The 18,396-nt window shown below is 44.9% G+C and overlaps 1 long non-coding RNA gene across 2 annotated transcripts in view; it reads right to left on the bottom strand.

The window, feature by feature from the left end:
• LOC106733005 (uncharacterized) overlaps window positions 1-18,396 on the bottom strand; it is a 433,810-nt gene that overhangs the window by 195,765 nt on the left and 219,649 nt on the right. For both annotated transcript variants that reach the window (XR_012903894.1, XR_001369252.3), the window contains exon 2: window positions 16,372-16,432. This is a non-coding gene — a long non-coding RNA (uncharacterized LOC106733005). The remainder of the gene's footprint in view (window positions 1-16,371; window positions 16,433-18,396) is intronic.

Genomic DNA, 18,396 nt, shown 5'->3' with positions numbered 1-18,396 from the left:
TCCTTAAAATATACTATGACGACTACCTGTTGTACTGTCTTGAAAAACTTAAACACAAAGAAAGAAGCAAATCATAACCTGAAATACTTCATGCAAAAAAAATTATGTCAATGAAAACTGTGATATTGATTAGAATTAATGAAAAAAAAAAAACTCCCACTATAGCCTTTCCAGGAGATGATCAATTTGGATTAAAATAAAGATGGAATTTAAATGTATTTTCATCCAGAGAAACTAGTTTTCAGTCCAAAAGCATTCCCTTTATTATGCAACAACCCAAAAATGATTTGACCAGAAGTAACCCCTTCACTAATCTCTAATAAGCAAGATACTGAGTGATCATCACTCCGTGTACATAATAAGTTTTGAAGAGAGTATGTTTTTCATGAGAGGTCACGTTTGAATTCATTCTGAAATATTGATGTTTAACTGAATGCTGCTGCAATTTATCACAGCAGAGATGTTGCAGTGATTTCCAGTAAGCTAGGGATTAAGTTTCCAGGATGCAGGATATGGATAGTATTCTCTTTATTTCTTATTTAGTAGGCCTAGCAATATCTGTTGGTTAGTGAATCAAATTGTATTGTCTCATTTGCTGTCAGTATATATCACATTAATTTTTGTGAGTATGTAAGTATGAACACCCACAACCAAATAGCTTTTGGACAAAAAACATGAGCTGTATTGATACTGAAATAGTCTCTAAGGGCTTTAGTAGTGTTCTGCTTCTTCAGCTGAACCTGCAATCGGCTTCGTTGTTTGTTAATGAATCTTGGTGGTAGTGTCTGAGTGGTGAGTTCTCAAAAATGCAGCAGCTGTCTGCATTAGCCACATATCTAAGTGTAAAACCTTCCTGGAACTCTGAATTTTGTGATTACAAACCTAGCTGTTTCTTCTGGCTCACACTCCTTACTTGCATTTATTGCACATGAGGATACCCCATTACAGAGGTGCCAAAATGGTCCATCACCCACATCAAAGGATCAAATGACCAAAACCCTGACACCAATGAGGGGAGACCTGTTACAACCAGAAAACTGATATCACATTGAGGAAATGGCTAATATTCAGATAAAGCAAGCATTAGAATAGGGCAGGTAAGCCAATGACCTAGTGGGCCTGGAGACTCCTATGAGGATCCAGCCATGAGAGAGATATCAGGAGGAGAGGACTAAATGAGTCTTGAGGTCATACAAGGGGACTACGCAAGTGATACAAAGGAACCGAAGGCAATTTTGAGCTCAAAGACACAGCACCCGGGGAAAGCTTACAGATATCATCATGAAATAAAGACAGAGACCTCTCCATAGTCCAATCCCAAAGATTAGGAGGAAACACCACAAAAATAGCATGATAGTCTTGGAGATAAATGGACAGAAATCAGACATCAGAAGTGTTCCCTGTAGGGGAACACTTTAACCTTCCTGGACATTCAGTAATGGGGTTGAAAGTAGCCATGCTTCTACAAAAGAATTTCAAAACCGATTACAAAGGGAGACAGCTGAACTGGAATTTATTTGCAAATTTAACACTATCAGTTTAGGACTGAATAAGGAACTCAACTGGTTAACACATTACAAAGGAAATTTCCCCTCTATGGATATTCATATCTTCGTACTAAATGCTGTGAACAACCCACTTCTGCTCTGAGGTGATTAGCTTCATTAACACAAGCAACTTCTTCCTTATATGCACCCCTGCTTCTGTGATGAAGTGGGTTTTACCCACAAAAGCTTATGCGCTAATAAATGGGTGTGTCTTTAAAGCCTGGTCTACACTAGGACCTTAGTCTGAAGATAGTAGCCCAAGGTCTATTATCTAAGCGATGCATTCACACTACGAAGCCCATTATTCCAAAATAAGGGGCTGTGGAATTTGAACTCTGTAGTCCTGTTTTTCACAAGAAGTAATACTATTCCTAAACTTCTAAATCCAAAATAATTGTAGTGTAGATGCTCCGGTGCTTCTAATTCTAATTAATTGGCCTCTGGGAGGCCTCCCGTAGCTCCCCAGAGAGCCTCCTGGGGCTCTGAGTCCGAGGCAAGCTCCTTTAATGTGGGCACACTACCTTGGACTACATTTGATTCTTCCCCGTAGCGAGAACATGGATCTTTAAATTTGCAAAATTGGGTGCCCAGAAGTGGAACTTAGTAAATTTGAAATAAGCGCCGAGTGTAGACATGGCCTAAGGTGCTACGGGACTTCTCAGTATACTCAATGAGACACACGAGGAAAAGAGGGAATGTGAGGAATTGGTTTTAAAGCAACATAGCCACATGGATAAAGAAAGGAAAAAGGTTTAATAAAGTTCCATTTGATTCAAATGAACCTGCATTCAGCTTCATTCCTGACTAATGAAAACAGGGTCCACTAGAAGCTTAGGAGTGATAGGGCTATCGGATCGGATACAACATGAGTTTTTTAGAAGATGGAATAATGTTACACTTAGGCAGGAGTTCTAAAAACAATTTTCTTATGGTTTTTAATATACTTTGACCCATAATGCTACTACTAGGCATTTTTAAAAGGGCAGATACAATTTTTATATGTAACTATTTCAAACATTGATTTCTTTTGACTCTCAGTAGTTTAGAGATGAAGACATACAGCAGAGACGAGAGAGTTCAGGGACCTTTAAGCTGGCACAGGGTTGCCTATAAATACCTATTTGGGGATGTAACATTTGGATTTATTCATATCTGGAAGTGGCATAATATTTAAAATGGCATAAGATGCATTCAAATGAAAAAAGACAGTCAAGTGCTATGTTTTAATTAATGCTAGGCTAACCCTGGCCTCTGGGAAATGTCAACTGCAATTGGCTATGTCAAGCTTAGCCACATCTCTGTGCAATCCAATAACAAAAATGATAATTAGAAGAAAGCTGAAAGGGAATAAAGCAGAAACCCTCTCACCGACCCATGTAAAACTTAAGAGCAGGAGAAATAGTTGCTGTTATGCTCAACTGGCACTGCTCCTGAAATGGGCACTAAGCAGTAGCAGTGCACAGTGTTTGACTGGTTTTCCCAAGGAGCCTTCAATAGTAATACTTTTTTTCAATGTATAACTTAAATATTCCAGTCCTGGTTTCTTTTGACTGTAGTTCTATGTATTCAATGAATATTAACAGTAAAAACAAAAACACTCCACCTCCCCCCCAAAAACCCCCCAAAACCCCACCTCCTCCTTCATTTGTACAGGAGATTGGTGTTTGAAATTTAACTGTAACAAGTTCATTTTCTACAAGTAGCAGTTTTTCAGTGTTTACTGTGCACATTCTTTATCAGTAAAAATGCTATTCAAAGCTCTCCGCTGGTTTAAGAAACATTTGATTTATGCACTAACAATGCAGCTTCCACCTTCCTCAGAGCACGATACACAGGAAGGCAGCTGCTAGAAGTCAAAATGTTATTTTTTAAATAAAGAATGCATCCAAATTTGAATAACATTTGCTTATTTGAAAGCAGGACATGCAGCAGATATATATCATTACCTAAGGGCACATCTACACAGCAGGGCTACAGCGGGCATAAGCTACACAACTTGAGCTACGTCAATTATGTAGCTGAAGTCGAAATAGCTTATTTTGGCTTTTGGTGCTGTCTACACAGAAGGAACACCAAGTTAGAGCATTCTTCCTCCAACTTCACTTACTCATCATAAAATGAGGGTTATGGGAGTTGGAGTAAGAAGTCCCCCAGCTCAACATTATTTTAACATTATGCTGAAATAACTGCTTGCTATGTAGATGCGGACTATGTTATGTCAGAATGACGTCAGTTATTCTGAAATAATGCTTCTATGTAGACATAGCCTAAGATTGTGATCTATGACCAACTGTTTTTCCTATACTTCCAAGTTCATCTATATAAATATATAGTCTGGTAGTCTCATTTGGACTGGCAAAGCTCTCTTCTGTGCTGACCTCACCCTTACATGGCCACATTAGTAGGAGGAGAATGCAATGTACTGAATTTATTCTAGAAACCTGCAACCAGAGGACAACTGCAACATAAACATTCATTAAAATAATATTCTATGACCATGGATGACTAGATTGTTTCAGACACTGCCTTGAACAGAAAGTGGAATCTGAAGAACACTGCAAGAGTTTGTTCTTAAAAGACTGCAAAGCCATTGCAGGACTGTTGTGCAGAGACTCTGCAGCTATGTAGGGATGGATGAGTCCATTCCTTCTGCCCATGAAACACTCCCATGTACAGCCACTCCAAAAATGCAAGATCTGATACAATGATGACCAGATATCTGTTACAAAAGTAAAGTGGCAAAACATAAAATGTCCAATAATTTCTTATACCGTGTTAGGGTATGTCTACACCGCATTGGTCCAACGAGATCCCCCAACCCCGGGCCCTGAGCTTCCCCTCCCCCTTCTTCCCCTTGCTTCCCCCTTCCAGCTCCCTCCTCCCAGATTTCCCCCTCCCCTCTCCCACTCTCTCTCTTCCCCTCTCTCACCTCCTTTTCCCAGTCTCCCCAGAGGTTATTCCCCACCCCCCAGTTTTGTTCAATAAACCCAGTTTTTGTTTTTGAACATATGTGACTTTTATTTGACATCAGGAAGGGCAGGTTAAGGAGGGGTAAGCGGAAGGACGTGAGGGAGGAATGGGGCACGAGCCCCCCATGGGGAGGACTGGGGTGGTTCTGAGGGTTCTTGCTCTCCCTCAGGGTAGACGATCTCCCGCAGATCCTCCTGGATCCTGACAGCCCCCCGTTAGACCTCCCGGATGGCAGCCTGGAGCAAGTTCAGCCGGGCTGATGGCAACGATCCCAAGAGATGCACCGGTGTGCCTAGGGGCAGCTCTGGCTCCATGTGGCCGAGTGCTGTGGTGTCCCAAGTGCGGACACTCAGGGCACTCCAAGACATGACTGCTTTGCTGTCCCTCATCAAGGTAGACAAGCAAGTGGGGAACTCTGAGAACTGTCTGTCCGGGGTGGGGGTAGGGTCCCTTTAAGCATGGAGCTCAGTTAACCTCAGGCAGCAGCCCCACACACTAAGTCCTAACCTGATGCCCTGCCAGCACTGATTTCGGCCAGCCTTAACTTCAATTCAGGGTCCACTCAGTGTGGTAGTGCTATTTCGAAATAGGTTTTGTGTGTAGATACATTAATTCAAATTAGCTTAATTCAAATTAACTATTTTGAATGAAGTTAACTCGAATTAATGCTGTAGTGTAGACAGGGCCTGACTGAGGGGTGGGTGAGCTAGGCAGCATCCCTTATAGCTGCCATCAGGCACCGCGCGCCTGGCTCCCATAGCGCCAGCCAGAAGCTCCCTTCCCCCTACGGCTGTGGGCCCCTGCATGGCCCGGTGTGCATCAGCCGAGCTGGGTGCTGTCTGCCTTGTGGGTGGTGCCGCGCGCGCAAGCCTGGGGTACCAAAATGGCTCGGGCCGGCCCTGAGTGTAGACGTACCATTAGGGATGACTTCAGTAGGTGAACGAAGTAAATGGGAAGGCAGCCATTTTAGATTTGATTCAAGATTAACAGGAACAAAATAGTTATGTATCTGAAGGTGGAAGGCAACTTGAGTGAAAGTGATTATGAACTGGTAAGGCCTCATGACTCTAAGGAGAGAAAGGAGTGAGGGCAATGGAATAAGAAAGGTGTATTTCAAAAACAGACCTTAACAAACTCAGTGAACTAGTAAATGAGGTTGGGTGTATTAATTTAGAGTGAATAAATGGCTCCAGAGATTTAAAGACATTAACATGATCCTGTACCTATCTGAGGGGCCATCAGAGTGGTCAAGAGCTAATCCCCAGAAGAGTTACAAGGAGGTGTTATAATAGTGAGTAATAAGCCCTGCAACAGGAATGAGCCACCATCTCTTTTTGGCCACTAGTTAGGTTTAACATTTTAATGCATATTTTGACTTTGTTTCTAGGACTTGAATACAACAGTTGAAACAACGGTAAAAATAGATGATGTTCTATTACTTTTTTTGCACTTTGTCAGTCATAGAAGAGATTATTTAACTTTTGGAAACATACTACTAGGGCAAGACCCAGTGAGTTTATACTGCACCTGCCTTGGGCTTTAAGCATATTACTTCACTGCAAATAATAAACTTGAAATTGACCTTAAGCAAGGGTATGTCTACACTACAGCACTAATTCAAACTAACTTAATTTGAATTAGTTAATTCGAACTAAGCTAATTTGAATTAGTGCATCTAGACCTAAAAACTAATTCGAATTAGCGTTCTGCTAATTCGAACTAGCATGTCCACATTGAGTGGACCCTGAACCCAAGTTAAGGCTGGCTGCAACCAGGACTTAGAGTGTGGAGCTGCTGCCTCAGGCTAGCTGAGGGCTGTTCTTAAAAGGACCAGACCCCCACTCCAGACAGACAGTTCTAAGGGTTCCCCACTTGCTTGTCTACCTCGATGAGGGACAGCAAAGCAGTCCTGTCTTGGAGTGCCCTGAGTGCTCACTTGCCGCAGGCTGCCATCTGGCGGGGTCAATCGGGGGGGCTGCAGGAGAGCTTCCACCCCAAGGATCCCACAGAGCCACCCCATCGGGGGCTCGTGCCCCATTCCTCCCTCACCTCCTTCCACTTACCCCTCCCTAGCCCCCCTTCCTGATGTAAAAAATAAAGGACACGTGTGGTCAAAAATAGAAACTCTCTTTATTTAACAAAACTGGGAGTGGGTGGGGATGAACCTCTGGGGAGACTGGGAGAGGGGAAGAGAGAGGGTGGGAGAAGGGAGGGGGAAACCTGGGAGGAGGGAGCTGGACGGGGGAAGCCAGGGGAAGAAGGAGGAGGGGAAGTGTAAAATATGGTATGCCATATCTTCAGTACTGTGTACAGATGTGGTCTCCTCACCTCAGAAAAGATGTTTTGGACTTGGAAAGGGTTCAGAAAAGAGCAACTAAAATGATTAGGGGTTTGGAACAGGTTCCATATGAAGAGAGGCTAAAAAGACTGGGACTTTTCAGCTTAGAAAAGAGGAGACTGAGGGGGGACATGATAGAGGTGTATAAAATTATGAGCGGTGTGGAGAGGGTGAATAAAGAAAAGTTCTTCATTAGTTCCCATAATAGAAGGACTAGAGGACATGAAATGAAATGAATGGGTAGCAAGTTTCAAACTAATAAGCAAAAGTTCTTCTTCACAAAGCAAATAGTAAACCTGTGGAACTCCTTGCCGTAGGAGGCTGTGAAGGCTAGAACTATAATAGAGAAGCTAGATAAATTCATGGAGGTTGGGTCCATGGAGTGCTATTATCCAGGGGGTAGGAATGGTGACCCTGACCTCTGTTTGTGGAAGGCTGGAGATGGATGGCACGAGACAAATGGCTTGGACATTGTCTTTGGTCCATCCCCTCCACGGTAGCTGGTGTTGGCCGCTGTTGGCAGACAGGCTACTGGGCTAGATGGACCTTTGGTCTGACCCAGTATGGCCGTTCTTATGTTCTTATGTTCTAAGCTCAGGGCTCAGAGTCGGGGGGTCTCACTGGACCAACTTGATTTTCATGCAGACCTGGTCCTGGGTTTGCATGTGGTCTTTGGTGGCCAGGCTGACAGCTATCCTGCCCTAGACGGCCGCTTTCCTGTGCCTAGTGCGTAGATTGTGGACGTTGGAGGCCTCCCCCCAAACCTGGATGAGGTCCACGATCTCAGCAGTAGACCAGGTAGACCTCTTGTGGCCCTGGGCAGGCTCCTGGGAGCTGCCAGCCTGGTCCTGAGAAGAGGCAGAGGGCTGGGTGGCAGCTGATGGCGGGCTCATGTGGTGCTAGGTGCTGGAGCTTCAAGGAAAACAATATTTATCAGGAAACTTATGACAAAATTATGAGCTGGCAACACTGAAGTCTAGTTATTTTTCCAAAGACTCTTAAACACTATACTATAGTGACTGACTTGCAGTTTTCACAGGAGAATATTTAAAATAAAAACATCAAAGAAATTCCAGAATTTAAAACTGAGGGAAAGAAAACCTCAGATATATCTCAGAAAGGAGACTTCTGAAATATATCAGGGCACTGCAGGCAGGAAAGGAAAATAGATAGGTGCAGGAGCTCTGGTTAGGTCCTTGTCTTGAAAGAAAGACCAATCTTCTAGTTCTTTATCAAGTAAAGCTTCTATTGTCATCAGAGCTTCCAATATACACTTCATACTTAAGTATCAGATTAATCTTATCCAGGAGAAATAGACTAGACATTGTGAGACACTCAGTCACTATAGTGATGGGATCACTTAAGTACCCCCAGATAAAGTGGGAACCTCTCTATACGCTACTGTCTTTCTCTGGGTTTGGTCTCCTTTTTCATCTATTCTATGGCCCTCAAATCTTCCTCTTTTCTGAATGTAATCTTGGCTCAGAAGGCTTGGTTGTATTTTTTCTGAGTCCTTTGCATTTTCTCTTTAAGCAGCCTCACTGGCTGCAGAGGGATTCCTGTTTTACAGGCAATTACCAGCCCTTTCTTATCTTAATCACCCTGCCTCTGCTGGTAAACATAACACTGACTCTCTACCCCAGGAGCACCTCTCCTTTGCAGTACTCGCATTCCATGCCAAGGCCCAACCTGTTATAAGGCACTCTGCCAAAGCCCCACCTGTTATGAGGCACTCTGCCAAGGAGGAGACCTTCTGTATAAAACATAGGGGACCAGTCTCCCTAAGTGACATACCTGGTTTATGAATTCTGGTTGATACTGTGAGTCTGAAACTCTTGATTCATGAAATATCTCTAGGTTTGAGTATCTTCATTGTCTTACAACCCAGAAAGCACAACCTCTCCATACCAGGGACAAAGGGGAGTACCTAACTCTTAATGACCAGTCAATAGTTACTTTAAAGAATAATTCCACTCTGGAATAAACCAATTTACCTCTCTGAGGGCCCTGAGAGGAAGTGAATTGGAAAGCTACCAACAGAAGAAATATTCTCATAATGATACTTGGGAATGGGACACAGAAAGTTTGGGCATTAAGAAAGAAGGGCGCACACAGCCAAATGAGAGAGGAAAGTATGAACGGAAAAGATTTTATGTTTTACCACATAAGCAGTGATCTGCAGACAAAGGACCTGGACAGCTACAACACACTCTAATCCCAGCCCAAGGAATGACCCGTGTTAAGGAAACTGAGACGGGAGAAATATGTGTAGGTATCATGGAGGGGGAGAACCTTTTCTTGCCTTCTACCAACAAAAATTGCACTGACCCTATGCTTAAATCTTCACAGTGACTTTTCATTTTGTGTTCCATATACAAATCTCATAGCAGTCTCTGTATAAAAGCCTGTTTACACTATTCAGCTTGCATTTGGCCCTCTCATAAGGATAACAGAAGCCTCCCTGCTCTGAGCCTCTATCTGGCTAGACTCAGCTATTCCTGTTTCTTTCTCCTTCCCATGCTGCTCTTTCTTTCTGTGCTGCCTGTTATCAGCCTAGGGCTGATGAGGTACTTGGCACCTCTGGACAGTCTGATTGACTTATTACCACCATCAGCTTTCTCCAAGGGAACTAATTAATATTAGAGTGATCACAGAACAGGCTCACCTGTTTGCCCTCTCCACTCTGTCCCAGTAAGATACTTTATTTCTATATTGTTGTGCACATATTATGCTAGTAAAGGCAATACTCTGTTCTAGACCTGTTCAAGGTCCGTACGCTTTACCTGATGGCTTGAAGTGTAAGCCATAAGGCTCACATTTTTGGCTGCAGGGTGTATTTAAGCTATAGAGATATCTTACAGAACAATTGCTGGACCTGTGTCCATGAAGAGGTCAGACAGTTGTTTTCCAGGAAATGTGCCAGAGAGAGGTCAAGGAAGAAAACAATGCTGCATACTTCTGACACCTAGCAATCCAAAGGCAAGATCCCTATCAGCCGTCTTTAACTGTGTTACTCTATTTGTGATAACACACAGATGTTTTGTATTTTCAAAACTGATGTAGCTGAAACATTAATAACTGATTAGATGGTGTGTGAACTTGGAGGACCACAAAGAGCCAGAAGCCTCCCCTGTCTGTGGAGCAAAAGCCTCCTGTAACAGCATTATTGAGCACTCTGTACTCTGGCAAGCACAGAAACTGCACACTTTTCCTTCCCTAAGGAGCAAGAGTCTGAAAGAGGCAGGGAGACAAGGTGAAGACTTGGCCCTGTCCTTTTCCACACTAGCTTCAGAGTCCAGTGGCGGCCCATGAGCCTAGATAGACTCGGCAGTCGCCTAGTATGTTGCTGGCCCGGGGTTCCCAATGATTACATCATGGCCATTGATGGCCGTGCAGGTGGGGGCGCGGATAGCTCCTTCCGCCTGGGGCACCAGCTGCTGCAGTCAGCCTCAGGCCGCTCCTGTCTGAGTCCCTTCCCCACACATGCACCATTGGCGCAGTACCAGGATGAGGGAACATGCATTCCTATACATGGAGTTGATCACTTGGCATCTGAGACACAGACTCTTTTAGAGTATGTCTACACTACAGCGCTAATTCGAACTAAGCTTAATTTGAACTAACGCGTCTAGAACTAAAAACTAGTTCGAATTAGCGTTTTGCTAATTCGAACTAGCATGTCCACATTAAGTGGACCCTGAACAGGGCTTAAGGATGGCCGGAAGCAGTGCCGGCAGAGCATCAGAGGAGGACTTAGAGCGTGGAGATGCTGTCTCAGGCTAGCTGAGGGCTGCGCTTAAAGGGTCCTGACCCCCACCCCGGACAGACAGTTCTCAGGGTGCCCTGCTTGCAAAGTAGTCCTGGCTTGGATTTCCCGGAGTACCCACACTGGGCACATCACAGCACTCGGCCATCAGCCCGGCTGCACTTGCCGCAGGCTGCCATCTGGAGAGAGGGGGCAATTGGGGGGCTGCAGGAGAGCTTCCACCCCCAGAAGCCCACAGAGCCAGCCCAGTCCTCCCCATCGGGGGCTCGTGCCCCATTCCTCCCTCACCTCCTTCCACTTACCCTTCCCTAGCTGGGTGATCATCGGCCTCATGCAGACATCACAATAGGCCACTCCCTGACCTGAAGGCGAGGAGAGCATCACAGAAATTATGGGTCCGCCGGTAGGCCCTGATGTCCTGTCTCTTGGTCCCTCTCCCTTCCTGCAAAAGGGCCCTCGTGGCCCCCAGCAGCAGGGTCGCCGCCCAGACCAAGGCCCATTGGTAGAGGGTTGTCTTCCCCCTGGATAAGTGGGGTCAGACCCAGGGTCTCGATGTGCTCAAAGATGGAGCTAAGCTTCATCCCTACGGCCCCAGAGACCTCCTCACCAGCTGCCAAGGCAACAATTACTTCAGTGGTAGCAGCGGGAGCCTCAGCTGGTATCGGAGCTGGGGGAGCTCCACCTGAGGCCTCCTCAGGGATGGGCTCCTCAGGGGGGACTGCATCATTCCCCCTCGCTGCTACGGCTTTCTCGGCCGACACCTCCTGCTGACGCTCACAGGGGGCGTTCTCAACAGCGTTGGCCCCCCTCGGGATTTTTCAGAAGGGGACTTTCCCACCTTCCTCATTGGAGGGAAGAGATTGAGCCCATGATCCGCAGGCTCTGTGCTTCCCCCAAATGAGTGTCCAGCCCTCCGAGGTGGAGGTTGATCAGCATGGGCGGGGTCGGGGGGCGCAGTTGTTGTTTGGGCGGGCATTGAGGCAGGGGAGGGAGAGAGAGAGGGGTAGGGAAACCTTCCCCTGGGGTGAGCCCTCTCCCTCGTCCAGTAGCAACCACACCACTCTCTCTTCCTCAGGCCCCACAGAGACAGTTTGAAGAGTGGAGGGGCCCACCTGCTCACCCAGGCACATCAGAGGGAGTGCCTCCTGCCCCCAAGCAGAGCCTTTGGATGGAGGAGAGGCAACCACAGAAACTGGATTACCATGGGGGCTGCCAATGTTGGGGCTGGCACCCTCCAGGGCCCCGGGGGGCCCAGATACCTCCTCTGACCAGGCCAGAGGGCAGTCCCTTCGGACATGCCCCATTGCCCGGCAGAGAAAACACCGGGCCTCCCCCGATGAGTAGTGGACCCAGTAAAGGGCCCCCGATAAGGCACCATGAAGGACCCCTCGAGTACCACCCTGCCACGCACACCAGCAGCAGTTGCAGTTGCACTTGACAGCAGAATGATAGGACGTGGTGGAGGGCGGGGTCCTTAAAGCCCAACCAGAGAGGGCTGATGGTGGAGATGGGCCTCTCCAGTGTGAAGAGGGCAGGAAACAGGACAGCTTTGGGGAGGAAAGTTGGGACAGAGGTAAGGACCACCCATGCGCCCAGGTCCTCCAATGGCTCGAGGGGCACATGCACACCCCCCACTGCCAGGCCGCTCTCCACTGCCTCCTGGGTGGCAACTTCTGAGGCAAGGAAGAACACAACCTTGCCATACATTTTGGAGGCTGCCACCATGGCCGAGGCCCCTCACCACCCTCGCCAATGCCTGTACGTAAGTTTTGATGTGGGGTAAGGTGGAAACCATGAGTCAGTGGTCACCGTGCCTCCTGGACAGGGTGGGGAAGGGGCCCCAGCTGCCAGGGATGGAGCTGGAGGTGGCGGTCGGGGAAGACAACACGGTGGCATGCAGGGGAGCGTCAGTGGCCACTTGGGCGTAAGCTCTGGGGGCCTTGGGTGGATTGCCCTCAGAGCCGGTGGGGGGAATATCAGGGGAAGAAGGGGGTGCAGCAGTTGATGGGGCTGCAGCGGATGGGGAGGCCTCGGCTGCGGAAGATTTGGCCTTTTTGGCCAGGCCCTTGCCCTTCTTCCTCCACTGGCCCTTTTTGCCAGACGAGCTGGAGGGCCCACCCATATCGAGAGGGCCATCGGCCGTGGCAGGTGCGGAGCCCGGATCGGGGGTCGGGAGGTCAGCCGCAATGGTCTACGGGGTCAGTGGAAATGGAGGGACTGTAGGGTCAACAGGGGCAGGGGTTTCCTCCATCATGGGGGGAGGATTGAGGAGGCAAAGCTGAACCACTCCTCCCCACCAAGCAGCAGGCAGGGGAGGAGGGCATCAATGAGGAGGAAAGGGGTGGAGAGGGGGAAGGTACTGGATTCAGGGAGGGGCAACCGTGGAAGGGGAGGGAGTTAGCAGCCACTCCTCCCTGCTGAAGCTGTGGCAGAGGAGGAGGGCACTATTGCAGGAGGGAGCGGGAAGGGGGCGCAAGGGAAAGAGGTATGCGATTGGGGAGGAAGGGGGGTGGAAAAAAGCAACCACTCCCTCCCACTGAGCTGTTAGCAGGGAGGGAGGGTGCTAACAGGCTACTGGTAGAGGAACAGAGGAAGGGGAACCAGCAGCCACTCCTCCCTGTAGGGCTGTGGCAGAGGAGGAGGGCACTGGCGGGGAGGGTAGGGACGCGAGGAGAGCGGACGCAAGGGAAAGGAGATTCACGATTGGGGAGGAAGGGGGATAGGAAAAAGCAACCACTCTCTCCCACTGGCTGATTGCAGGGAGGGAGGGCGCTAGCACAGGCAGGAAGCAAATGGGGGACTGAGGGGCCAGCAACCCCTCTTTCCTGCAAGGGCAGAAGCAGAGGAGGAGGGCGCTAGCAGGGTGGAGCAAGGGATGTAATAGCAGGTGCAGGGCGGGGGCTGGCTCCTCCAGCTGCACTGGGGTACAGAGGGGAACTATGGGATCATTGAGGGAGGTGCAGTGTACAAGGGGACTAACTTAGGGTATGTCTACACTACAAAGTTAATTCGAACTAACAGCCGTTAGTTCGAACTAATTTTAATAGGTGCTACACATTCAAACCGCTAGTTCGAACTTAATTCGAACTAGCGGAGCGCTTAATTCAAACTAGTTTATAGGTCTAGATGCACTAGTTCGAATTAGCTTAGTTCGAATTAACTAATTCGAATTAAGTTAGTTCGAATTAGTGCTGTAGTGTAGACATACCCTAAAAGAGGAGGGATAGGGCACAAGCACTCGGGGGGGGGGGGGAGGCACTACTTTGATGATTGCCTATGAAGACTGGATTCAGCAAAATACCTGTTTAGTTCCCTGAAACAGTAAATGGTTGGAAGTGAATGGGGCTTTATGTAAATGTCAGAAGGAAATTTTTGCTGAATTACTATCTGAAAGAGTAGAACAGATGAAATGTTCTGGTACATTAAATGCTCTTTTATACAAAGGTAGTCTTGTGGAAAACCTTTGTTCACTGCTCCCTTTGCAAAGAAATATACATTAGTTCAGAGAGGGTCAAATCCTGGCTAGTGTTTTCATGCGAAGAGAGCAGTGGGTGTGTGGAGCAGCTGCAGAAGATACTCAAGGATATGGAGTATGCTTGCAGAGGCTAAAGGTCAGTCATCATGTTGGAAGACAGGGCTCTGAATTGTAGAGAGCTGCAGTCAGAAATAAATTATTTCTACATTAGTTAAATGGGAACTTTCCATAACTTAATAACCAGAACATCACATGTTATCCAGAGTAGAAGGATTTGAGAGCAACCAGGAAGTACTTTTGAATGCCTGAACTACATCTTACATAGCCCTAAAAAATGTCCGATAACCACCAATTTACAATTTAGATTTGTTGTTCAGCCTTTCTTCTATTCTTATGCTCCCTAAAATAGACATTTTAAATACACTGTTCTTTAAGAGAAAAACATGTGGAACAGATGCTATTACTATGTTAAGATGTGGAGAGTGGCTCTTCAATATCGTACCTAGGTACTCAGCTGGTGCAGAGCCACGGACTTTGTCCCTGTAACAGGGGAAAGACTTTCCTGTTGTATACACATCTTTGCTGTATTTAAAACATCTGCCAGGCTGCGTCTACACTGGCATGATTTTGCGCAAATACTTTTACCGGAAAAGTTTTTCCGTTAAAAGTATTTGCGCAAGAGAGCATCTAGACTGACGTGCCTTTGCACAAAAGATTTGCTTTTGTGCAAAAGCATCCGTGCTAGTGTAGATGCTGTCTTGTGCAAGAAAGCTCCGATGACCATTTTAGCCATCGGGCTTTCTTGTGCAAGAAATTAACGTTGCTGTCTACACAGGCCTTTTGCGCAAGAATACTTGCGCAAGAGGGCTTATCTCTGGGCAGGAGCGTCAGAGTATTTGCGCAAGAAGCACTGATTTTGTACATTACAACGTCAGTATTCTTGCGCAAATACTCGCGGCCAGTGTAGACAGGCGGCAAGATTTTGCGCAAAAGCACATGCTTTTGCGCAAAATCTTGCCAATGTAGACACAGTCCCTCTGTATAGGAGTGTGAGAGGGTTCTTCATTTCAGGAAACAGATAGGGCATCTGCTGAAAAAGGGTTATATTGGCCTAAGACACTTGAGATGCTGCAAATACCTCACCCTCTCTGGGAAATGGTTTCTAATTTTGCAAACTTTGTGGGATTAGGGATCATTTGAAGAATTGCCACTCCTCTTGCACAGGGAAATAGGAACAGATCTATGGTGTTGATAGCAGCTGCAGCAGCAACATGGGACTCAGACTCCTAGAAATGAACCAGCTGAGAGATCAATATTAATTTCACTTTTAAATTGGACATAATTGGCCTACTATAAGAATGAACACTGAAAAAAGGAATGGATGACATTTCATGATATCTACTGTCTGAGGGTTCATGATTTGGCATGGCAAGGGAAGATCTTTAATAAGACCATAAGAAAAGTGTTCAGAACTATAAAAGAGTGCTCTAAATAGAGTTTCTGGACTAATTAGCAAAGAGAAATGTTCAGTCCCAGAGATCCACCTGCAGCTCCTCCACCATCACCTTTAACTTACACCCACTAGACACAACCCAGTCACAAAACCCATTATCTCTCATCAGAACCACTTACTACCACTTGGGCCCCAATTGAGCAAAGCCCTTTAAGTATGTGCTCAAATCCTATTGATTTCAATGAAACTTGAGTACATGCTTAAAGTTGTGCATAAGGGCTTTGCTAAGTATCAGCCGTAAGGTCTGCCCCTATTGTGGGAAGAGGGAGTTGTACAGCTGCTTGCATTTAAGGGGCAAGCCTTTCAGTTGCAACTTATGCTTGTAGATAGCATCTTGATGAACAGTGAAGCTACTCTGCCCCTGATAATGAGTCTGGTCAACTGGGGCAGAGTCCTCAATGAAGAAAGAAATGAATTAATAATTCCAGAAACTGATTAAATCATACAAAGACCAATTTAACTCTTCTTTCTGTTACTAAAAGTCCAGATTATTTTCCTGATAAATTTATATGATACCAATAGCCCAACACTCAGTGCTTTATGTTTTCAGAGTTGGTTTGAATTTAGTTCTGGAGACAAAAGTTTAGCTTGATGAACAATGCAAATGAATTACTCTTGGGCCTTGGCACTGGAGTGCACTATAATTGTAGCATAATGAGATAATGAAGAGACTGTCAGGTTTTGTTTAACACATATAATGTAGAGAGGCTTGGGGATACAAATACTTGAAAACAGAGAATAGCAATTATTTTCTCTACTTACCCCTTCCCATTATCAGGCCAATTTCAGAGTTACAAGTAGTATTTGCGGTAGTGATGTGAGCCTGTGGGTAAGGAACAAAACATACCACATGTAGGATATCCATGGTGAATGTGTTAAACACAATGCTTTACACAGCACAAAGAAGTTAGCTATGCAATGCTAGCAGATTGTGAGTATCATAAATAATGCCTCTGCAATTAATTCTAAGATTTGTAGCTTAGGAAGTAAATGATATTGCTGGAAATATTCCACAACTGATATCTGATGTTATTCCACATCTGATGTTTATCGGCTATATGACAATACCATTCTAACATCATTACAATTTAATTGTTGTTTTATTAGTGCTCTCTTCAGTATGCTCTAAAGCACGCCTGGGAGGGTCTAGTAAATTGCATGTAAGCTCAGTACAGTTTGCAGGTGTCCAGCATAATGAACACTTTAAATGGTTATGCTCTAAGGTTAATTTTTCTGTAAAGTTGCCCAGACCTCTCCAGTGTATTCATTAGTAGAATAAAACAGAGACCTAATCCAGATAGATGCTAAAGGATTATCATTATTGCTATAAGGAAGACTTTGATAAAATTCTAATTGGTATTGCTGCATAGGGACTGAACAAATGAAGCAGATTATGATAAATACTAAGTTTCATTCCTACCCAGCTGCACTCAAATACTGGGGTAAAATAAACAGATAGCCACTGCAATTTATTGCAGAATTTCTTTGAAAAGAATTATACTGAACCAGAGATAATTATGTCAAACATCACACAATAAAATTAGAGCTAAAATACCACTGCATCCCTCATGTTGCTTTTAACAGCATATTCACTGCAAACAGCCTTTTTTTCTCATTAATCTGGGACTGACAAATTTATAACTTATTAATTATATAGACTCATTCATAATAAAATCAAACAGTTCATTTACTTTTCTATTCACATTACAGAAATAGAACACATTTTCTGGTCGGTCTCAAACATAAGAAAAAGTTTGTCATAATTAATAAGTTATTTTACAGTTACTGTAAAATAACACTTAACTGTTTTGATTCCAATTTAACAGGTAAGATTCTTATCTTACTACAGCACATATTGTAGGTAAGCTGTCTCTGCTTAATAGAATCTCATTATATAATTTTAAAAGATATTTTTTTCTCTCAGAGACATTTTAATAGCCTGAATTTTTATTTGGAAGAAAATACTACTATCCAGCTTCTTCCCCCTTTGCTTTTTAATGGGGATACTCAATATGAGCAATGATAGCAGGATCTAGCCCTTTAATTTAATGATTACAAGATAGTTACTGTAAAATATTTTATTCTTTCGGAACTGTTTCTAGATGTAGCATAAAATACTCTATTTGCCATATTTCTTTGTATGCAATATTCAGACTAATGGACTGATACAGTTTATTGCCTAAGCCTGAAGATATGTGCAGCATGCATGTATATAATATACAGCTGTAGTCTGCTTCACTACCCTCACCCTATTTTTAAGCATATTAAGCTGAGTAAATTTCATTAGCAAAGATGGGCCTGCACCTAAACAGTTCAGATCTGGATCCAAACTCCCCTAAAATTGAGGAGTTAAAGACTGAGAATTTTGGTTTAGAATCTTATAAAGACAGAGTCAGCCCTTTAGTTCTGATAAGATTCTAAATCTAAACCAGATTTAAGTGTCCCCCAAATCTGAGACTGTCTGCTCTGGGGTTTTAGTTAGGCCCTATCTCTTCCAACTAGAATATTTCCATTAAAGCATCTTGGGTTTTGAGAACTACATTCACATAATGAATATATGGAGTATGATGTAAATTGATGTAAATCAATGTAAATATTGAGCCCATATGTAGGGGAAGAGGGGGGAAAGAAGCATATATATATATAAAAGAATTTAAGTCTATTTGTTTAATATTGACAATCCATTTTCAGAGCAAAAACATGGACAAGATATTAGTCAAAGGTACATTCAAGAATATTCACAGATAGTCTGCAAGAAGATAAAGTATCAAAATTCTTTCAGTATGT

The sequence above is a fragment of the Pelodiscus sinensis genome, chromosome 5, assembly GCF_049634645.1.
Source record: "Pelodiscus sinensis isolate JC-2024 chromosome 5, ASM4963464v1, whole genome shotgun sequence".
Lineage (NCBI taxonomy): Eukaryota > Metazoa > Chordata > Testudines > Trionychidae > Pelodiscus > Pelodiscus sinensis.
Note: the sequence above shows the minus strand (reverse complement) of the source record. Positions and strands in the feature narration are given on the sequence as shown.